Source organism: Orcinus orca, chromosome 3 (assembly GCF_937001465.1).
Source record: "Orcinus orca chromosome 3, mOrcOrc1.1, whole genome shotgun sequence".
NCBI lineage: Eukaryota > Metazoa > Chordata > Mammalia > Artiodactyla > Delphinidae > Orcinus > Orcinus orca.
The window spans coordinates 27,820,125-27,844,294 of NC_064561.1; the positions used below are offsets into that span (position 1 = coordinate 27,820,125).

At 41.1% G+C, this 24,170-nt stretch overlaps 1 long non-coding RNA gene across 3 annotated transcripts; it reads left to right on the top strand.

Annotated features, from left to right (window-relative positions):
- Positions 1–9,257: 9,257 nt before the first annotated feature.
- LOC125964027 (uncharacterized) lies at positions 9,258–23,646 on the top strand. 3 transcript variants are annotated; one of them, XR_007476535.1, is made up of 4 exons: positions 9,258–9,656; positions 14,313–14,429; positions 16,979–17,223; positions 23,030–23,646. It is a non-coding gene; the product is annotated as an uncharacterized LOC125964027 (long non-coding RNA). The 3 variants fall into 3 exon arrangements; XR_007476536.1 differs by lacking the exon at positions 9,258–9,656 and adding an exon at positions 12,516–12,664; XR_007476534.1 differs by lacking the exon at positions 9,258–9,656 and adding an exon at positions 12,808–12,842 and having other exon boundaries at positions 14,310–14,429.
- The last annotated feature ends 524 nt before the right edge of the window (positions 23,647–24,170 follow it).

Here is a 24,170-nt window from a genome sequence, read left to right on the forward strand (position 1 = left end):
ATCATTTGAGAGGCATAGCTCATGTTATATAAATACGTTTGCTGTTTTAATATTTCAGGCACTTAGATATCTCATGGAATCAAGTGGTTTAAAAAACCACTTTTTGCATTTTTCAGATTTACAAATGTAATGAATGCCCATTATCTTTTAAATAAATTAGAAGTATTTAGGCTTATACAAGTGAAAAAGTTAAATGCCCCTCTTTTCATATCCCCATTCCTATTCCCTAAGGTTAATCACTGTTAGTAGTTGAATGACTATACTTCCAGACTATATATAACGGCGGGGGGGGGGGGATGGATTAGGGGGTTTTTTGGGTATTTTTTTAATGTGTGTGATTCATATATTGTTCAACTTGCTTTTTATACACAAAAATATATTTTGGACATTTGTCCAAACTAGTCATAATATGGATATGTTATAATTTAACTATCCATTTCTCCATAGATGGACACAAAAATTGTCTCCATAATTTTGCTATAAGAAATAATGCTTTCGTAAATGTTATGGACTGAATATTTGTGTTCCCCCCAAAATCATAGTTGAAAACCTAATCTTCAATGTGACTGTTTGGAGATAGAACATGGAAAAGGTGATAAAGGTTAAATGAGGTCACAAGGATGGGCCTTAATCTATAAGCTAGTGCCCTTATAAGAAGAGGAAGACACCAGAGCTTTCTCTCTCTCCACTGTGTGAAGACATAGTGAGAAGGAGGCCATCTGCAAGCCAGAAGAAAGCCCTCACCAGGGGTCGAATCCACTGGCACTTTCATCTTGGACTTCCCAGCCTCCAAAACTGTGAGAAATTTTGGTTGTTTAAGCCACCCAGTCTGTGGTATTTCGTTATGGCAGCCCAAGCAGACCACTACAGTTAAGTATCTGTACATATATCCTTTTGGATGTCTAAAAATAATTTTGTAAATACGTTCTAAGAAATGGACTTCTACGTTAAAGGGCAGGTATTTACTTACAAATATATGTACATATAAATGCATCTTTTTACTGTTTATATAAATAGGATCATACTTTCTATATTGCTGTCTTAGTCCATTCAGACTGCTATCAAAAAAGACTGGGTAGCTTATACACAACAGAAATTTATTTCTCACAGTTCTGGAGGCTGGTAGTCCAAGATCAGAGTGCCAGAATGGTCAAGTGAAGACTCTCTTCCAGGTTGCAGACCTCTTACTGTATCCTCACATCGTTGGAAAGGGCTAGGGGGAGCTCTGCAGAATCTCATAGAAGCACTAATCCATTCACAAGGGCTCCACCTTCATGACCTAATCACATCCCAAAGGCCCCACCTACTAATATTATTACTATTGGGGCTTAAGATTTCAACATGAATTTGGGGTAGGGGATACAAACATTCAGACCATAGTAATCGTTATGCAACTTCCCTTCATCTCATGTGGTTTAGCCTTCTTTCCATGGTATAATATATAGAGGCCCATTGAATTCTTTTTAGGAGTTGTATAATATTCCATAGGATAAAATATATACTATTCTTTTAATTCTAGGTTTTATTTATCTCTTCATTTGTTAACACATTCTGCGATGGAAATTTTCAAACATGCACAGAAATAGAAAGAATACGATGATGAACACCATATACCCATCACCAAGCTTCAACAGTTATCAACATATAGCTAATCTTGTTTCATGTATACCCTCCCACCACCCTTCCCCCTCCACCTCCGCTGGATTCTTTTTTTTTTTAATAAATTTACTTATTTATTTATTTATTTATATTTTTGGCTGTGTTGGGTCTTCGTTACTGAGCGTGGGCTTTCCCTAGTTGCAGCGAGCAGGGGCTACTCTTCATTGCAGTGTGCGGGCTTCTCATTGCGGTGGCTTCGCTTGTTGCAGAGCACAGGCTCTAGGGCTTCAGTAGTTGTGGCTCGCGGGCTCTAGAGCGCAGGCACAGTAGTTGTGGCACACGGCCTTAGTTGCTCCGCGGCATGTGGGATCTTCCCAGACCAGGGCTCAAACCCATGCCCCCTGCATTGGCAGACGGATTCTTAACCACTGTGCCACCAGGGGAGTCCCTCTGATGGATTCTTTAAAGAAAATCCCAGACATATACATTTTCATCTTATATACTAAAGTATGAATCTTGGAGAGAGAACAATTTTTTAAAACTTAAACATAATATCATTGATACAAGTAAAAATTTTAAATAATTCCTAATATTATGAATTATCCAGTTCAGATTTCCCCAGTTGTCTCTTATGTTTGGTTTGTTTGAATAAGGATCCAAACAAGGTCTACACGTTATACACTGAGATGTGTTATCATTTAACATGTCCCTTTATCCCCTATCCTTTCTATAAATTAGTAGACCTACAGCTGCTCTGTCAAGTGTGGTTGCCACTAACTACACGTGGCTACTTAAATTTAAATTTCAGTAAGTCCCCTACATATGAACCTTCAAGTTGCAAACTTTCAAAGATGCGAACTGTGTTCGCATGTCCAATCACATTAGTTCACGTGTTTCACGTACATTGTCATGTGTGTGCATCCTCTACAAGTGGTTGTGCTTTTGTGTACTTTATAGAGTACAGTAGTACAGTATCTTTATTTCAAGCCCAGGATGTCCAGAAACAAGCGTAAAAGCAGAGGTGATGTAGCTGGTACAGCTAAGAAGCGCAGCTGCTGTACTCTACTACTGTACTTTTCAAGGTACTGTACTGTAAGATTAAAAATGCTTTCTTTATGTTTTGTGTTTTTTTAATGTATCATTTGTGTGAAAAGTATTATAAACCTATTACAGTACAGTACTATATAGCCGATTGTGTTAGTTGGGTACCTAGCCTAACATTGTTGGACTTACAAACAAATTGGACTTACAAACATGCTCTCAGAAGGGAACTTGTTTGTAGGGGACTTACTGTAATTAAAATTAACTAAAATTTAAAAGTCAATTTCTCAGTCTCACAGGTTAAGTGCTTAATAGCTAAGTGGCTATTGGCTATTGGCTATGGTATTAGATATAGTATTGGATAGCACACAAAAACATTTCCATCATTGCAGAAATTTGTGTTGGACAGTTCTGATGTAGAGGCTTCACCAAGATCATGTTCACTTTCTTGACAAGAATACTTCATACATAGGTGCATAGAATACCTCATGTTGTGTCAGGGTGCACATAATGTCTGGTTGTCTCTCTTTTTGTGATGTCAAGTTCAGGTATTATCAGCTGGATTCTTCCTTTATAAAGTCTTCCATTCACCTAAGAGTTTTAACTGACCATTGCTTCCTTCCATTTTTCTAAGCTGCTTCCTTCCTTCTAATTTATCATTCCCTCTACAATTATTGGCTGAAGTTCTTCTGTAAAGGAGACTTTTCCCTTATCAACTATTTGGTTACCCTGAAAACTAGAAAAATAGTTCATAAATGATTGCATCTCTCCTTTTATTTACTTGTTTTCAGAATAATAGGTGGTACCCTGTATTTTTTCTTTTTTTAGTATCTTTATGTGCACATGAATTTAAACATAACCAGTGTTTCAATCTTCCTTCCCTTTTTTGGGGGGGAAGGGATGCTCATAATGGCCCAGTTTGGGCAGTGAGAGTCCCTTCAAGTTGGCTTTGATTCTTCGTGAAATGACTCCAATAGTCTTTGATAGCTTTCCTACTTTCTGGTATGATAGTGATCTTGGGTGGCCTTGGCCTGCAGTGGCTTGAAGCAGGATTTCTATTTCTGGCCAGAGATTGAGTTCAGGCAGTGGCAGTGAGAGCGCTGAATCCTAGCCACCAGACCACCAGGGACCAGGGACCAGTGACAAGGCCCTGGCCCGTCAGCTGTGTAGAAATGAATTTCCACATAGAGACAGAAAGTAGTGAAGCAAGTAAAGTGTTTGTTAGGAGGAAAAAGAGTACAGTACGTGTGGATAGACACACGGGTGGGCTCAGAGAGAGTTGCACCCTCATGGTAGTTTGAATTACTTTTATGGGGTATTTCTTCCAGGTTTCCTTTGACCAGTCATCTTGCTTTGCCTGGTTCTGAGTCCGTATTTAGTATATCTCAAGGTCCTCCCCTGTGTGTGTGCACATCTCTTAGCTAAGATGGATTCTAGCAAAGAGGCCTGTGGGTAGTTGACATCACTTACTATGGGGTGGCGCCCCCTCCATTTTGACCTCCAAGGAGCCTTTCTGCGCATGTGTAATCGGGAAGGTCTCCTTGACTTCGAGAATGAGGAATATGTGGTCTTTTATCTCTTATCTGGGCAGAGACCAGCCTCTTCCATCATCCTGCTTTTATGGAGTGTCTGCTATTATGGAGTTTCTGGCCACAGGGGACAAACTATGAACTTCAGCTGTTTGACCTGGGCCCATCTATCTCCTGCCTCAATAGAATATTCCAGGCTAACATTATACATTTCCTGTCCTGGAGATAGATTCAGCCATTTCTTTAAGGACCCACTGAATCCTTTAGTGGGAAGTGTTAGATACAGCATTCTGGTTGTGAAAGGTACTCATTGCTATTTAGTTAGTTGTTTTTCTAGGACTTTTTAATAGACAGAGCTAGGAAATACTCCCTTAGATGAAAGATAATATACTATGCTCATTGTTTTGCATCTTCCTTTTTCTTTTTCCCTCACTTAGCAATATATCTTAGACATCACTCCATGGCAGCATATAAAAACTTTTTTTTCACATCCGATTTTACAGCTGCACAGTGTAGATGTACCCTAGTTTATTTATCTAGTTCCCTATTAATGGACATCTGGGTTGTTTCCAGTCTTGTGCTATTACAATCGGTACAGCAATGAACAGCCTCGTGCATGCATCACTTTGTGTTTTTACTAGCTTTGGGTAGCATTATAAGGGGTCAACTTGGCTAGGCTGAACTCTCCTCTGCGTTTATTTTGGTTAGGTTGGTTGACAAGAGATATTTTCACATGAAATTTGGTAGGCAGAAGAGAAGAAGCAGGCATTTTGGGTTTTATGCCTAGAAGATTGGGGCCAGTACTTTTGTGGCTCACGCTCACGGTGGCTTATTTGCTGGCTCACCAGTTTGCCATGGGGCAAAGTCCAGGCCTGCAACTGCTCCACCTGTGATTTATGTATCACATTTTCTTTACGCATTTATCTGTTGATAGATACTTACGTTGCTTCCATGTCTTGGCTATTTCTGGAATGAACATGGGGGTGCAGATATCTTTTCGACTTAGTGTTTTCATTTTCTTCAGATAAATACCCAGAAGTAGAATTGCTGAATCATATGGTAGTTCTATTTTTAATTTTTTGAGGAACCTCCATAAATAGCTATAGCAATTTACATCCCCACCAATAGTGCACAAGTGCTCCCTTTTCTCCATAACCTCTCCTAAACTTGTTATTTCTTGTCTTTTTGATGTTAGCCATTCTAACAGGTGTGAAATGATATCTCATTGTGGTTTTGATTTCCATTCCCCTGATGATTCGTGATGTTGAGCATCTTTTCATGTGTCTGTTGGCCATCTGTCTGTGTTCTTTGGAAAAATATCTATTCAGACCCTCTGCCCATTTTTTAATCGGATTGTTTGTGTTTGTGTTTTTGTTTTGCTGTTGAGTCGTATGAGTTCTTTATGTATTTTGGGTATTAACCCCTTATAAGATATATGATTTGCAAATATTTTCTCCCATTTCATAGTCTGTTGCTTTTTAACCTAAGGTTTGAAGCTGCAGTTTCCACTAAAATTTTTCAGTGGAGCAAAAACACCTGTTTATTGTATTGTTATTATTTTAAAAGCCACTTTTCATTGGCCATTATAATATGGATAATTCTTTACACATTTGTTCTATGTACATAATTTTATTGAATGACAAGTATATGCAAAGCACCCATGTCAGACACTGTAATTTTACTTACTCAGCACCCAGTCCTGACCCCCTTGCCCTTCTCCTCTACAGAATGGAAAGCTAATACTCTAAATCCCAGCCTCCCTCATGGTTAGCAGTAGCTCTGTGATATATTCTGGGTAAGACAAGTAATCAGGAATCTGATGAGGAGAGAGACGTACAAAATCCCCTCACCCTATCTCTTTTTTCCTACCTGGAATAAGATTTCTGGAGTTGGAGTAGATATTTTATGTCCATAAGACAAAAATGATAAGGATGAAAGCTAATATGCTAAAGATGACAGAGTTAAAAATAGAAAGAGCTGGTTCTCCATGGTGTTGTAGAGCCGCTGAACCAATGTAAGCAATGCCTCCTCTGAACTTATTATATGAGAAAAAAGAAAACCCCATCTGCTCCTTGGCCACTTTCAGTAAGCTTAACACGTTCCTAAATGATACAGAACTATATTAAGTAGTACAATGATACAGTGATATTTAATATCTTATATAGAACCTCTTCTTTTAGGTAAATTGATTGCAAATATGCTTTCTTAAGTAAGATGCTGTTTCTTGTCTACCTTGCTGAAATTCACTGTCTAGTGTTTCTAATCAAGAGGCAGCTGGTAGGCAGCTCAGCAGCTCCATTTACTTTCAGGGGTATTTGCACTAATCTCTTACAAGGGTGCCATTGAGTCTCTTCAAACAAAACAAAAGAAAGGTTTGGTAGGGAATGTCACCATTTCTTTTTCATTTGAAAATGTTTGGGAATGTTTTTAGTTGCAAGTGTTACAAGATGTTAAATGAGATTTTAATCATTTTCTCAGGCTTTGGGTTCAGCCTCCAGTCAGATGAAAAAGTGTATTATTGTCCATGTCAAACTTACTAGGAGGTAGCTCAACCAGTCCTATGGACTATAGCCCATCAGACATCTCCAGACTAGAGAAAAGCAACCAAGAAATTCCTCGAAGAGAGGGGAGAGAGGATTTCTTTGAAAGGAGCTGTTGGCCTAGAGTGAGGGTTATTCTCTGCCTTTACCTCAAGCCAAGTCAGGAAGTTCCACTAGCCCCATGGACTGGAGCAAAGTGTGGTGGAGAGTTCTGAAAAACCTGACCTATGTCCCCCAGACTTTAGGTGACTCCAGAGACTGCTGCCTGACTCTTGCCTGGAAAAGTATGACGGCTAGAACCTGGCTTGAGCTGCCTATGATGGCAAAGCAAAGAGACTTGTGGTGGGCTTGGCTTACCCTTCTAGAAGTTGGCACATCCAGAAGTAGCCAAGCTAGAGAAGTCTTTTTTTTTTCTTTTTTTTCTTTATCTATTTTCTTATTAGTCATCCATTTTATGCACATCAGTGTATACATGTCAATCCCAATCTCCCAGTTCATCCCACCCCCACCCGTCCACCGCTTTCCCCCCTTGGTGTCCATACGTTTGTCCCCTACATCTGTGTCTCTATTTCTGCCTTGCAAACCGGTTCATCTGTACCATTTTTCTAGGTTCCACATATATGCGTTAATATACGATATTTGTTTTTCTCTTTCTGACTTACTTCACTCTGTATGACAGTCTCTAGATCCATCCACATCTCTACAAATGACCCAATTTCATTCCTTTTTATGGCTGAGTAATATTCCATTGTATATATGTACCACATCTTCTTTATCCATTCATCTGTCGATGGGCATAGAGAAGTCTTTAAAGGACTTTTCCAAGAGGACTTTGCCTGCTGTGGTGAGGCAACCCCAGACTACAAAGGCTGATTTTTTTTCCAGATTCAAATACATGGCAAAACTAGTACAAAGAATTTTTGCATACCTTTCATCTAGCTTCCTCAAATGTTAACATCTTACATAACTGCAATATAATTGTCAAAGCCAGGAGATTAGCAGTGGTACAATACTATTATCTAATCTAGAGGCCTTATACACATTTCACCAATTGTCCTGCTAATATCACTTTTCTGGTCCAGGGTTCAATGCAGAATCACCCTGCACATTTAGATGTCATATCTCCTCATTCTCCTTCAATGTGAAACAGTTCCTCAGACCAGCTATCTTGTAGAATATTCTTTGTCTGGAGTGGGGCTGAGATTTCCTCATGATTAAATTTAAGTTATGCATTCTTGTTAAGAATATCACAGAAGCAATGCTGTGTCCTTCTCAGTGCATCATATCAGAAGCCACATGATGTTTTTCCCATTTCTGATGATGTTCACTTTGATCACTTGATTAGAGTGATGTTTGCCAGGTCCTTCCACTAAAGTTACTCTTTTTTCCTTTGTAGTTAATAAATATCCTGTGGGGAGATCTTTGAGACTAAGTAAACATACCGTTTTTCTAATTTCACCTACTCATTCTAGCTTCCATTCATGAATTTTACCTAAAAAGTTACTACCAAAGTGTTTGCCAAATAATGTTTATCTATTTCCATTTACTAGTTGGAATTCTGTAAAAAAAGAGCTTTTCCTTTTCATCTATGTATTTATTTATTCAATTATTTATATCAGTATGGACTCATGATTCTTATTTTATGCTATGGGTTATAATCCATTACTCTTAATATTTATTTTCTTAGATTGTACCACATTTGGACATTGGAGCCTCTTCAAATGAACTCCTGTGTCCTTTTGTTTATCCCATCATTTTTTACGTGTGCAGTTCCTATTTTACATTCATCTTGTACTTTCCTGCCCCAACTCTGGAGTCACCCATACCATTAGTTCGTATCTCCAATTCCAAACCAACAGCATAGATTTCATTCAGCCTTTCCCTTTATTTTAACTGCTTTCTCTGACCGTGAAAAACCTGGGTCTCATTATCCACAGTATATTTACTTATTGGCTCCAATACACATAAAGTAGTTTCAGAAGTGCTAATCCATATCTGTGAGAAAAACAAACTAGTAAGTAAAGTGCAATATTTGTGCTCATTTTTTTCTTTGCCCTTTCAGTATATAGTCAAAGTACTATTTTCCAAAGTTGCTTGGGCTGGTTCTTTTCTGCTCCCACTCCAGTATGGTTATGTTGTTCATTTGTGAAGCAGTCCAGTTCATCTGTTTTAGTGTATATTCAATTTGGGGCTCTATCCCATCCCTGTTGATTATATTTTATTCATTTTTTTAGTATGTGAAACATTTGCATGACTCTAAAAGTCAAAAACATATGAAAAGGATTGCTCAGAAAGGTGTCAGTCCCCCTTATCCTTTCGACCCTCATTTCATCCACTGCCTGTAGATAATCAATCGTATTATTTCTGGTTTGTCATTTTTATGTTTCTTTTTTCACAGTTAAGCTGCAAGGACCAGATTAGCATGAGTGTGAGGAGTTCACCCTGGGCACAAAAAAGGGAGGAAGGTGCACAAAAAAATCCGTAGTTAATATTTTAATGCAATATTTTAAAAATAAAAATTAATACAAAAATCTGTAATGACAAAATATCAAATTTTTAAATAACCATGATTGTAAGGCTGAGCCATATTGGAACCTGAGGCAATAAAAATGAGCACCCTATGTACCTGTTTTTTTTTTGTTTTGTTTTGTTTTGTTTTGTTTTGTTTTGTTTTTGCGGTACGCGGGCCTCTCACTGCTGTGGCCTCTCCCGTTGCGGAGCACAGGCTCCGGACGCGCAGGCTCAGCGGCCATGGCTCACGGACCCAGCCGCTCCGCGGCATGTGGGATCCTCCCAGACCGGGGCACGAACCCATGTCCCCAGCATCAGCAGGCGGACTCTCAGCCACTGCGCCACCAGGGAAGCCCAATGTACCTGTTTTTAAGTAGTTTTTAATGGCAAATTTTCTCCTAGGACTGTAAGGCAGTTGAAAAAAATTGAAAAGTAGGTAGGTTAATACTCTTGACATTATTTTAAATTTAAATATTTTATTTATCCTAAAACAGACTACTATAATTTTACTTCAGCTTAATTAAAAATTATTTAAGATCGCCTCTTGGTCAAAAGAAATGAACAAACATGGTAATTGTCTCAACTGAAAACAATATAAGCAAAGAAGTAGATATTGAAAATATTATTCATGACTTTGCTTCCATTAGAGCCAAGGGTGTCTATGGCTCACAGAGCACTGTTGAGCAGATACCACACGTGTAGTTTCTTATTTCCTCTTCTTTATTATACAAAAGGTAGCATACTATGGGCATGCTTTTCACACTATGCATTTTTCATCCTGGAAATTACTCCATGTCAGTTCATAGAGAAGTTCAGAGATGCTGAAGGTAATGATCTCTGAAAGGTCAGCCATAGGGCACAATGCCCAACCTAGCAATTGTGCCCTGTCAGAGGCATGTTTGTGAAGAGGTCATGGAAATATCCCATGAGACTGAAGGCCAGCATTTGGACATCAGCCACAGGAGAGCACTGATGCTGGATTAAACCATCACCATCAAGTTAGACCCTATATTTTTCCTCCCATTTCTCCTTTCCATCCTGACCCTGGGGCACCAAAAAGCAGCAGGATGCGTAAAGGAGGAGGTGAAAACAAGGTAAAGGAATAGAAGCTTTCAACTACGCCAGAAATGGAAGCTCTTACTTAAATCAACCTGGACTTTTGGCACCTGAAAACAGGACTATTCGAATACCTTGAAAATGACAGAAAAGCTAAGTGGTCTGCTCAATATACTGCGATGGGTAGAGAAGGGAGAATTGACCAGGTAAATTTAAAGAGCAGTAGCGAAAAAGTGTTTCCCGCTTTTCTCCTACGAAGTCCTGCCTGCTAAATATGCCACATTCACAACTCAAACTCAAACTAGCTGGAAAAAGGTAAGGCTGATGGGATTTGCTATACAGTGGTTGTAGGGTGTCACCAGGGCCACGGTGACTCTGAAATTCTCTCACCTCTACCCTCATCAGCTCTGTTCCCAGTTTGAATTCCCTCAAAGGACCAACATTTACATTCTTTCCGTTCATTTCCAAGCCTGAAGGGTAGGAGGGGTGGGAGACCTATCTTTCTTCAAACTGTCAAAGTAAAATCTAGAGATTCTCCCTGATTGAATTATCTTCCGTCATAGGTTACCTCAGGGCCCCCCATCTATGATTTTACTGTTGTCTTTATTTGGAAGATAAATATGGTTAATAGACATGGGGTGAACTGTGGTAGTTTTTAATATGACTCAGCTTATCTTTAAACGTTTCAAACACACATATTGAAAATTTATTGTTTCTGAAACTTAAATTTAACTGGATGTCTGTATTTTTATTTGCTAAATCTGGCAGTTTTAATTGAGGAATAACAAGCAGTGATGTCTCCTATATTATATTACATAGGATTATATATATAAGTACCTGGTCATTCATCCTGCCTAGAAAAAGAGGTGACCTGGGGTACAGACCTACAATGATTCATGGATATCTAGTTGTTCGGTAGAATTAGAAAAATTATCAATTTTTGATCCCTAATGAAGTAATAGATCCAGGTCATAATCTCAAAGGACACTCATATCATTAGGTGAAAAGTTAGTGAGAATCTTTATAACAGAGGGACCAGGGCCACATCACCTGAACCCACTGACCAATCTTAGATTCTCTGAAAGTAGATAACAGACACTGTATGCATCACAATGTGATGCAATAGTACACAAAGATGCCCATGAGCTCCCATCGCCAACACACAAACAGAGCCTGAATCTAATCAGGTCTTTAGAATAGCTACCAGTTTTCAGGAAACATAGGGAATAGTGGAACAAGTTAGATGATATCAAGAGAAAGCAACCAACCAAATCCATTCTACACTTAAAAAGTAATTTGGTTTCTCCAACAAATCAAAGCATGAAAACGAAAGGTGGGGAACGTGTTGAATCAAAGAGACTCTTACGAGACAAAAACAACCCAATATGTGGGCCTTCTTTGGATTCTGAATCAAATAAACCAGCTGTAAAACAGCATCTTTGACTATTGGCTGGTATTGGATACCTTATGACTAACTGAAGAAATGAGATCCATGATCACAAGTTTTATACATAATGCTATTTCTTTTTTTCTCCTTCTCTCTTTCACCTACTATACTACATAGAGTAAGTTAAGATATCTGATACAGAGTTGTGGTAAACTTTATAATTTAGCACCTAGATTGCAGGGTATCAATATGTGGTTACACTAGAAGAAGAATGAACATCACTTAGAGATGAATGCAGTGAGATCTGGGTCTCCTTTTTAGGATAAGCTCATTTTTCTTTGTACGAGGTATGAGTGCATTAGGAGAGTATGTTGGTTTTGGCTATTATTTTTGTTTGCAAGACTTATTGACAGAAGACTATATATGGATGCTGCATTACCAAAGGGGTGGATTGTAGTAGGTATTACAGATTGGCTCATTCAGCTCCATTCCAACCACTTTGTATTATGTCTTGCTGCCTGCTAAAAGCTGGAAAGCAAAACATTACATTTCCCAGACTCCCTTGCAGCTGGAATTTTTCAGATGATCTATCTAGCAATGTGCCCATATGAAATTTGGACGGTGGAAATATTATGAGGCACAAGTCATAATTCTGCTGTTTGTGCTAGCAAGCAAGGTCATAAGAGGTATTTGGAGTGGGGTCCAGTTCCAGTTTCATGGGGTTGCAAGGCATCCACTTTGACAGTGTAAGTCATGACAAAGGCACTGTGAGCTTAGAGCCTGCAATCGTGATGACAACTTTCTTATTCCCAGCTTCCCCACTGTGCCAGAGGCTGCTCCCTTGGTGAGCCAGCTCTGCAGTGTGGCTCAGAATTCATTCCTGGGAGCTCAATCAGCTCTTCCAAATCTTCTAATGATTTCATAATAACTGGTAATCACTCTTCTGCTTCCAGCTAGAGTAGATTCTGCTGTCTGCAATGAAACATTGACCCATACGATTGGTAATACCCAGAGTCAGTAGGGGTTCAAAGAAACAGACCTTTTCACATTCCACTGATTGGAGTATAAATTGATTAATCATTTATGATGTTTTTTGTATCTTTAAAATTCTTACCCTTTGATCCTGTAATTTACTTCTAGAGATGTTTCCTAAAGAAATAATCAGAGATGCACTCAAAGGTTTGTAATACGTATAAACAATGACAATATTTGGCAGTTGTTAAAAACAATGTTTCAAACCATAGTGAATGATGTGGGAAATATTCATGATGTCATGTTAAATGAAAAAGGCAGTCTATGTAATATTTCTGTATTATGGATGAAATGACATGATACCTTGAATTTGTTGAAGATACTTCAGCAAAAAAAGAAATAAAAGCAGTTGGGGGAGACAGATGAAACACAACAGGCAAAAATATTGATAATCCCTGAAGCCTGGTGTTGGGCACACGGAGATTCATGACAGTTTTCGCTCTACTTCTTATGTACACTTGAGAATTTCCATAACATGAAGTGTTTAAACTTTAAAATGAAAAAAAAAAGAAAATAAAATGATATGCATAGTATATGCCCAGTTTTATAATATTAATATACACATACATATAGAAAAGAGACATCTATATGAAAAGATCAGTGGTTGCTAGGCATTAAGGGGGGAGGAAGGGATGACTAGGCCTAGCACATAAGATTTTTAGGGTAGTGAAACCATTCTGTGTGTGATACTGTTATGATAGATACTTGGCTTTATACATTTGTCCAAACTTATAGAATGTACAACACCAAGAATAAATCATAATGTAAACCATGGACTGTGGGTGATGGTGTGCCAGTGTAGGTTCATTGATTATAAGAAATGTCCCACTCTCGATGTGTGTGATGCACGTGTGAGGGCAGGGTGTATATGGGAAATCTCTGTATTTCTTATTCAATTTTGCTGTGAACCTAAAACTTCTCTAAAAAATAAACTCTATTTTTTTAAAAAAATACATCAAAATGTTAATAGAAGTTACCTCTGGGTTGTGGGATTAGCCTGATGTTAATTTTTTGAATTATATATGTGTTATCAAATTGTGTATTATATTTATTAAAGCAAAGGGTCTCGGTTTAAATCAAACTAACCAATTTAGAAAATACTTTGATTTGCAAGCATGCCAAATTCTGTTTATCAAGTTTGACTGATAAAGATCAATGGCCAAAGGGGACACATAAGGGTCTCCCAGAACAAGGAAAAAGTTATTCTCAGCAGTTGACAAGAGTAAGACTCCACACATGATGGTGCAGCTATCTGAGGGAGAGAAACACATGAGATGGCTTGTTAACAGACTGGCGGGTTTAGCAGCAATCCAGTTCCACTCCAAGGAACTAGAACCAGTACACAGTTTCGGAGAGTAAGGAAGGAATGTGATTATAACCTAGAAACCTAAAGTCAGATCCTTTATTCCCTGCCCTGCCTGATGGCAGCTGTGGGAATCAAAAGGCATTCTATATCCTGCCTAGGTAGGGATGGCCCGGGAAATATAAACTGGTGGTAGCCTCTCTCCGTGGAGGGAGATCTGGAAGTAACGTGTTGATCTTATTGATGTTTTCATAGATGCTTTTCTATAAATTAATACCTTGATATTCTGTTTCCTTGTTCAATTAATTCAGCAGATATTTATGAAGGCCTTACTACGTGCTGGGTGTGAGGGAGAGAGAAACCACAGACAACTCCTAGGTTTGAGGGCGACTGAGTGAGTGGTGGTCCACGGACAGAGATGAGACCTGGGGGTAAGTCATGTTCGGACTGGAAGTGCTGAAACAAGAGCTCTGTTTGGAGATGCAAAATGTGCAATGCCCATTGGATGTCGGGAGGCAGCCAGATGTAGGAGCTTTGGAGCTTGGGGGAGAGGACGGGGATGGAAAGAGAATTCCTGGGGGCTCAGTCAGGGCACATTGGTTGCCTGAGCTTGCTCGGATTTGGGTTCACCATCAGTATGCAAGTTCTGAAACCCGAAGACTGACGCTTTGACTCCAACCTGCGATGAGCCTTCCCGGAGGAGGGAGTGGTGCTCTCTCAGTGAGTTAGAAGAGTGATAAACTTACAGAGCAACAACAGAGGGCGCTGTGAAACTAAACTGCTCCTAAAGCCCAGTAAACGTTTATGATCTACCGGATCAATTTCAGCTTATGACATATTAAAATAATTGAGAAAGGGTCTCTACCATTTCTTGGCTTGCAACCTAAAAGAAATCAGAATCTGTAATAGTTTACCTTGAAATAGCACGAACTTTGTCCTGAAATGCAAATAATACAATTAACAAATATTAAAGAACAAATTGATTTACATGATGTAGTTTATCTTAGAAGATTTCTTTAAAATTGGCCATGATTAGCAAAGAGCAGGTATTTCAGGGTGGATCTATTTTATGCCTAACTATACACAGAGTAAAATTCTGATCAAGTATTCTCTAAGCAAGAGCTGAGGATAAAATATGGACACTAATTGTGGTAAGCATGTTCGTTGACAAGTGATATTAGTAATCTTTCCCTCCCAATGTGGTGTGAAGTAGTTCTGATGATACAAGCTATTTGTAAGACTTAAATGACATTAAACCAAAGGACAAAATAGTAAATATGTGTGCAATTCAAAATTTAAAAATAAACTTCTTTCTTCATTCGCTTTGCAGTTTTCCGTAGGATTAAATGAGATAGCCTGCTAGTATTTGTGAAATACATAACACAGAGCCTGGCACACAGCAGGCGCTCAATAAATGCTAGTTCCTTCTTCCTTTGCTCCCTTTATTGATTCCCTTCTCAATTTACTCCTTATAAAAATATTGCTTCCCACATAGATTAGTAACGTTAAATATTCTCTGCTATTGACTTGGGATGTTAGGAATGCAGAAGATAAGATGCAGGAGCTCATGGCAGAGAGAAAGTAAATTTACAATTGAGAAATCATCCTGTGGGTTTGTTGTTGTTGCTGTTTGTTTTCGATAACGTGTAATTATAGAAATTTACCAAGATCCTTTTAAGTGGGCCATGTCCTGCTTTCAGAGTCAGTTTGCTCAGGCATAGATCAACTCAGAGACTGACTGTCGCCTTGTTATTGAATTAGAGCTATATTTCTGACAAGTATGGCAGCCACATCATCACTTTAATCACCCAATAATCCACTGTGTCTCTTTATGCTAATAAATAAAACATCCTTCGTTAAATATTTCCTAGTAAGCAATAGCAGATCTGTAATCTCCACCCCTGTATGTTACAAAGTAAAATGATATAACAGTAATCAAATCAAATCATGTCTAGGAGTTTTATAGACAACTAATAGCTGCGATTGCAAAGAGCACATCAGATACCCATTGCAGGGTGCTTTTCTCTTTAATATAATGGACTATGCATATTTCACTAACTGTCTCATGATATCAAATAAATTTAACAAGATGATTTTGTAGGTCAAATTACTTAGTAAGTTCTTTCAAGAATGGCTTTTAGACCTATTATGACTTTTAATGGTGCAATTTGTTAAATGATTGGAATTTCTAGAATCCTGCCTTCAAGTGCCTGTCAGAGACACTTGCTCTGCCCTGGTGATCTATTTTTAAAACCTATTTCTCGCTTGTGGCAATTGAAACAAAAACGACCACCGAAGAGTGACTTCTCCCAGCTCAATTCCTCATTTTCAATTATTTAAACTACTTCCTTATTGCCAAATTATAATTTGAATATTCTACTTTTTCAAATAGCCTTCTGACAAAATTTCTTTCAACTTGTTATGAAGATGTCCTGAGAGTTCTTTTTCCCCTCCCAAATATTAAATGTGACCCTGCTTAATTTATGTCAGGAACTACAGACAAAATATTGCCAAAGTTTAAACTTTTAAAAATGGTGGGTTAGTTCTTTTATTGTACATCTGTGATGGTAAATTTAAAGGAAAAACTAATGAAATATGATAGAAATATTCAGTCCTTGCCCTGGGAGTATTGTCTTTGTCTAGACTGTATCTGTAGGTATTTCGATTTTACTCAGTTTAAGAAAACCTACTATTCAAGCTAAGTTTTTAAAAATTGCCGACCAAAAATCATGTGGTATGCTTTTTATTTCCTGTCTTTAAAAATTATTTTATAAAGTAACTTGAAAATGCCTCTGTGTAATAATTAGTCTTAGAAGTCAACATCCTTTTAAAACTAATCTTCCACGTCTGGCTCCTTCACACCTTACATTGAAATTCCCCTAAAAACTTCAAGTAGCCTTAAAATCTTGGTGCTTCCTGGAACTTCTGCTCAATAACAGAAGGCTTCACATCCCAAAGTGTGACATTCTTCTTACTGTAGAGCAGAGAGCGTTCTGGGGCAGAAGAACTTCCAGATGCAGTTGGAAGATGGTGGTTCTGTTCCTTCTCCACCCCTGGACTCAAGAGAGGATCCTCTGAGAGTCCCCTGGCCCCTCGGAGCCTCTGGTCGCAGCTTGGAAATGAGGCTGACAACTCCTGATTCCTGCGCTTCGGGGTCATGACAAGGCTTAACGAGGTCATCGTGCTCATTCTCCTTTTCTCTCTCGTGTCATCAGTGAGTCTTAGGTAGGGGGCAGAGTAAAAGCAAGATATGTAAGACTGCTTGTATGTCTGGGGGAAAGTCACTATAGAACAGTGTTATTTAATTTTTCTACTTCTTTCAGCTCAGTGGATGCAACATTCACAATCCTCTCTAAGCCCATCAACTACAAAAACTTAATTAGATATTAGATCTCCTTGGTTTAAAATAGTATTTAATTTTACATAATGTGTTCAGCCAAAATATTAGGATTCCCTGAACAGAAATGTTCTCTCTATTTTTTTCCCCTCGTGCTTTTATTTCAATTTTTTTTGTAGCTTTAAAAAAGATTATTCTCCTTAAAGTATGATTTCGGCAGTTTCCCTCTGTGAAATATCACAAACTCCCCCGCTACCACTACTTAATTGAAGATGTAATCCCCACTTAGTGACTGTGTAGCCTCCCAGACACCAAGTGCGGCAATGGGTAAATATTAACATTCTGCTTAAATGTGCGCTGCCTCTTATTCCTTTCCCCCCACAAATTGTCTTCCTGCTCCTTCGAGTGTCATCTAAAGTGAGATGATATTAACTGAGACTTACATGCAGCCTGGAGCACCGGAGTTGAAATTAATGGGCAAATATCCCTCTTGCTCACAGAGTAAATGAGCATTCGATCTTTGGGCCATACCCAGGTGTTCCAGAGAGGCTCAGACAGAGCGGGCACATCCAGTGAAGAATGCCACACTCCAGACCAAATTCAAGCCCTTTCCTTGCTTGATGGACACAAAATAAAATGAAAGGAAAATTTTAAATGAATAAACAACCCTCAGAACACAGCAGCTTGGGGCTGCATCAGATCCGGCACATATGAGCTTCTTACTGATCTCTCCAAAACACTTTGGTGCTCTGTTTTAGTCCCTGGGAATCCTTGAGTTCGGGTTCGGTCAGTTTGCTTTTCTGTCCCAAGACATCTGAGTTCCATCTTTGGAATGAACACTGAGGCTGATGTAACAGGACACCCAGGGCTCTGTGGGGGACACCTAGCCTCCAACCCAAATAGCTCAGAACAGAGCCAAATTCAAGTGGAAACTTCTGAGCAGGTGAGAGTAGCCGGTTTCCTTCCTTGCGGTAGACATTGAAGGCTCCCCGAAGAAACGTTTATTTCCCAAATGACAGCAAGAGGGCACCAGAGTCTACCGCAAGGCCGAGTCAGGCCGTCTCTTAACTGCCCTCGCCCTCTCACCACAGATGGGTGGCATCCAAAGGTCAGGAACATCTCGATTTTTTTTTTTTTTTAATTTTGGAAAGATTTTTATCCCCCAGTCATTTTGTTTGTGCAAACTGGTGCTGTGAGGGAGCCTGGCTGGAGGACACCCTCCTTGCATTCTGATCTCTGTGGAGCGGATTCTGGTGCGCATGTCCCGTCAGCATTGACACATTTGTTGTACATAGATGGACATATATCATTTTTAATCAAAACTAGAAGGAAAGATTATTACATAACAACCACCTCAGTCCCACTGAGGGCCCTGTGCCGGTGATCCTAAGGGCATTTGTGAACACCTGGTCAGCATTAGTCCCCCACGAAGAAATTATTCTTATGCTCGTTTGAAAGACAGGTAAACTAACGGTCAGACTGCCAAGATGACTTGCTCCAGATGACAAGAGCAGTCTCCATCAGTGAAATAATAAAGCATGGGAGTGCGGTGAGCAAAGGCTCTCAGAGTCAGACAAGCATTCATTTGTTATTCTGAACAGCATTTAAAGCTGACATTAGTTGTGAAGGCCAAAAACCATGGTTAAAAGGCCACTTCTTTCCTGAAGCACCTGGGAAGCTTCCAGGCCATTAACTGTGCTCAGTGGCAGCTCCAGTTTATTCCAAAAGCATTTGTTACAGAGGAAGATGTAAGAAGTGAGTCAGGTCCCTTCCCGGTCCATCAAAATGTGCGAGATGGATCTAGTTGTGTCCCGAGCACAGAAATACTATCTTTATCAGAGGGGCCATCCCAGGACTCATAGGGGGGCAGTCTGTCCTGGGGATCCTCTGATAGAAGGGTCTGGAAAGAATTAGTTTTAGGATAGGGCTCTTTACTGCTTACTTCATTTGTTTCTCCTTTGCATTCCACTGAGGGGCTCAGGGTATGGACATTTTGCTAACTCAGGTTTATAAGATATATAACCATTTCTTTTATGAGCACCATTTTGCCATATGGCAGAAAGTTCATCGCAGTCACATCATGGTTTCTGTGGGTTGCTCTCAATTTGGGGAGGCTACAGAGCACCAAGGCAAGGTGGGCACTTGTTCTCATCCCCTGTCCATGCATTCTGGCACCTGGGGTGATGACTTTGGTCCTGGGTCCACGAAGGATGTTGCCACAGTGTCATTCTCAACCACGAGGCCCCTCCGGATATGTCTCTGAGCTCTCCCAGACATCCCACTCCTGTGGCATATGGGAGTCATCTTACATAGCTCCTGTGCCCTCTGGGGTGCAGGACACTCTGGGAGGTGGTCTCAGGCCCATCTGTCTACTACACAGCTGTTTGTGCCACAGGGCTTGTACTTTCTCTATACTTTAAATGGGAAGCAGGGCACAGGTTTCCCTGGGACAGATTTCTCCCAGCACTCTGGGTTTTGTGCTGTTCCCTTATTCTTAATTTCCTTTTGCTCATTCTTCCCCAGCCTGTGAAGTTTCAGCCAGCTTTGTTCTATGTGACTCTTCACCTCATCTCCCAAATTACTGCTCAGGTCCCTAGTCCCTCAGAGCTTGGGCTTTGCAACTCAAAAGATTTTTCTCATCCTTCTATTGTGACATCCCTTCCCTGAGGCAAGGATGCCACCTGGTCTTGTTGACTGAATGAAGGAGGGAGGAAGACAGGGTACAAGGAAATACAGGGAGGAAAAAACCTCAGTTGAAAATTCAAATTATTATCTTAGTTCACATACAATAAAATCATTAAAATATAAAGAATCAGGGACAAAGAAAATGTAATACAAGTAGAAAATCAAGGCCAGAGGAAAGAAAAGAATTTAACCTACAGCTCACGTGGATAACATATAATTGAGCTTAGAATTTGCCTCTGAGATTCCTGGCAGCCAAAGTGAAAAAAAAAAGAGACACAGTTACTTTATTTCAAAACAGAGAAAATATACAAATTCATCAAGAAAATAAAGAGGATTTCTTTTGCTCCAGATTTTAAAAGAATTGTCACTCAGGACGTTGCAAAGGCAGCCCCAGGGGAAAGATGGTGTGGAATTGATTTTTTAAAAAATATACTGGGGGGCTTCCCTGGTGGCGCAGCAGTTGAGAGTCCGCCTGCCAATGCAGGGGACACGGGTTCGCGCCCTGGTCCGGGAAGATCCCACGTGCCGCAGAGTGGCTGGGCCTGTGAGCCATGGCTGCTGAGCCTGCGCGTCCGGAGCCTGTGCTCCGCAACGGGAGAGGCCACAACAGTGAAAGCCCCGCGTACTGCAAAAAATAAATAAATAAATAAATAAAAAATAAAAAATAAAAAATATACTGGGGAAGAAAAACAAGAAAATTCAAACACCAAAAGAGCACAGTGGTGAAAAATCTGTCGCCCTCCATCCTTGTCTCCCAACCTCCAACTCTCCTCCCTACAGCAGTCTTGAAGCCAGTTCCTCCATCCTCCCTTCCAGAGTTGATCTGTGCGTGAGTTAAGAGTCTTTAGCCCACCTCATGTGTTTTTTTATACAAATGTAAGTTACTATGCACACCATTCTGTGCCTTGCTTTTTTTTTTTTTTTTTTATTAATTAATTTATTTATTTTTAGCTATGTTGGGTCTTCATTTCTGTGCGAGGGCTTTCTCTGTGGCAAGCGGGGACCACTCTTCATCGCGGTGCGCGGGTCTCTCAGTATCGCGGCCTCTCTTGTTGCGGAGCACAGGCTGCAGACGCGCAGGCTCAGTAGTTGTGGCTCACGGGCTTAGTTGCTCCGCGGCATGTGGGATCTTCCCAGACCAGGGCTCGAACCCGTGTCCCCTGCATTGGCAGGTGGATTCTTAACCACTGCGCCACCAGGGAAGCCCTGTGCCTTGCTTTTTCACTTTGCAATCGATCTGGACACTGTTACATGTCAGTCTATTTTTTTAATGGTTGCATAGTATTCCACGACATAGTTGTTCTCTGTGTTATTGGAAGTCCCCTATTGATATTCATTTAGGTTATTTTAAATGGATTGCTTTTTTAAGAGGTACTGCAATGAATTACCTTGATGGCAACAACAGAGCATTAAACCAAGTGCAGGACTTTTCAGAATGTGAGGCCCTGTGCAGCTATACAAGTGACACACCCACAAATCTGGTCCTGCGTATGGGTAGAACGGAACAATGGAATATCAGGTAATCATTAAAAAATGACAAGCCTGAGACATCCATCAGGACAGGAAAGCTTATGTGAACAAGAAAATATCAGACTGTTCTTACACGTAGCCTGTAGCTTCACAGACACGGATGTGCCTGAGTTTACAGAGACCAGACGTGTTGTTTTGGCATCTCAGGAAACACAGCTGAGGCACCAAGAATTGTTAGTTAAACCACACGAACTCGCTCTGTTTAGAGGTGGCAATTTCATAGGGTTCTATGTAGCTAACCCACCTTGCTCTGTTCAGGTTCCCCCAAAAGCAGACACTGAGACAGGGATTCGGGTGGAAGTAGTTATTTGGCAGTCATCCCAGGAGGCAATGAGAGTGGGTAAGGGAGACGGAAGAGAGGGCGGCCAATAAAAAGTGTGTTTTCAAGCTGGTTCCCACTGTGGGCAACTGGAATTCATTGTCTAGGAGCTGTGAGAATACACCTCTCCGCCCAGGACCAGGCAGCTGGAGGACTAATTCGCCAGCTCCCTGCCCATCACGGGTTGAGGGCGATAAGCAATACCTCTCTGCTTGGAAGGCAACAGAGCATGTGCTCCCATGGCCGGGGGAAAAGCCCACAGGCGAAGAGGCACAGGTGTGGACCCCAAGGAGAAGGATGCTACAGCGCAGCTGTTGGTGTCCTCACGCCAAGTGCAGTCTCCTGGGTACTCACCTCCCTGTGCCCACAACCATAGTCACTTGAAAGGTCCAGCCAACGTGGGTACACATAAGCTCACAAAGGCGGCAGCTTCCACATTAGCACTGACTCAAGGAACAGAAGCACAGTGTCGTAAGTCATCAGAGTAAGCATCCTTTGGGTTGACTGCCCCCGAAGCTAAGTTTACGGTAAACACAGTTGGTGCTGCCTTAGGAAAGGGAGACTCAGAATGTGCCTGCCGCTGCTGGCCGAGGCAGGGGGTGCCGTGCCGGGGGAGCCTGTACACAGGGCCAAGGAAGGAAGGAGCAGCCTGGGGACCAGGGAATCCGGGAGTCTCTGCCAGAATTCTTGTGCGGTACTTTGCAAGTAGGCCGCGTATTACACAGAGCTTGGTCGGTGCAGACATGAGGACTTACCCCTTTCTAACTGTTAAGTTAAAACAAGATGCTGTCGTCTCCCGCTCACACAAAGCCCCTGTTTCTCAGAGTGTTAGTCGACTGACCTCTCGGTGAGTAATCCGCCCATAATAATGGCCCTTGCATCCTCTCCACGGTGCCTGCAGGCTCATTCATTCGGAGGTAGTGTGTCATCCCTCCGCAAGCCCCCGCTATTCCCCACTTCTGGTGGAAAGCAAGAAATTCTTTGGCTTTTTCCTCAAAGGAAGTATTTGGATGCTAGAATTCGTTTTAAATGTATTTTTTTTTAATTGGCAAAAATCTTTCTAAGGACTTGAGCACTGAGAGCGTTTTTAAATGAATCAAACAGATATGCGTCTTTAACGTGTCAGCAAGGCTGCTTTTAAAAAGATTTTTTTTCTTTAGGTTGGATCAGCGTTAGCCCTGTTCGTCCTTGGGAGCTGAAAACTTGCTACCTTTCAAGAATGGGTCCCCTTTTCCAAAGTTATCCACCGGCTCCGTCCCTGATGGCGATCTCCTCCCGGTAGCCTGTCGCCTCTCTGGAGTCAGCTGGCAGTATCAAAGCCAAGACGGAATGAAAGAGGCCAGAGGGAGACAGACAGAGAGAACAGCGGGGGCGGGCGGGCAAATGCATCTGTGGTCTCGGGTATTTCTGCCAGAACCGACACTCTGCCGCCTTTTTTTTTTTTTCTTTTTTTTTCTTGACAAGAGTCTGCTTGGAAATGAATGCACCCACACCGGTCTGCGGCTCTCTCTTCCCCTTGTTCAAAGGTGTCCTCATTCAGGAGGGCTCCGTGATGAACTCCCCAGGGCCCCAGCCCACACTCAGTTTCTTGCGCCCAGGGCTGTGAGTCAGTGCGCCTCTGGGCGTGCTCCCTCTTGCAAGGACACTTGTGGTTGGCCCATTCCACTCCTAGCTAATAATCGGCCCTGCTATTATCGAGCAGCTAGGATGTGGTGGGTAGATACAAGTGAAGCAGATATCATTATGCCCAAATAATAGGGAAGGAATCTGCTTCAGAGAGGTTGAGTAACTTACCCCAGGTCACAGAGCTACCAGGCAGAGGCACTGGGATTGGAACTTGCCAGGTCTCATTCTCACCCCTGCCCCCTGTCAGGGGTGACTTAAGCATTCTGGGAGGCATATTGCCCTCTTCAGTCCCCTGGTCCCTGTCACCCAGGCCACCACCCCTCCCTTCTCCTTGCCTCACTTTGGAGGAGGTTTCTAGAGCCCAGCACCATCCCCCCTCACCCTTCTGGGAACCCCTCTCTTACACCCTGAATCTTTAGTCCTGCTTCTCGTCTCCCTTCGGGACCCTCCTCCTCCGTGTGGGACTTCCCTAAAATTCAGCATCAACCCCCCCCACACACACAGGCTTGCATAAAGCCTTTCAGTGCCCCAGCATCACCACAGGATGACAGCTGAGCTCCTCGAAAAGGAATTCAACCCCCAAGGAGTGGGCCCTCATCCATGAGGCTGCTCTGCCATCTATCTAAACCTCTCACATGCTGTCCTCCCGCCCCAGCGTCTGTCCCTCTCCCCATT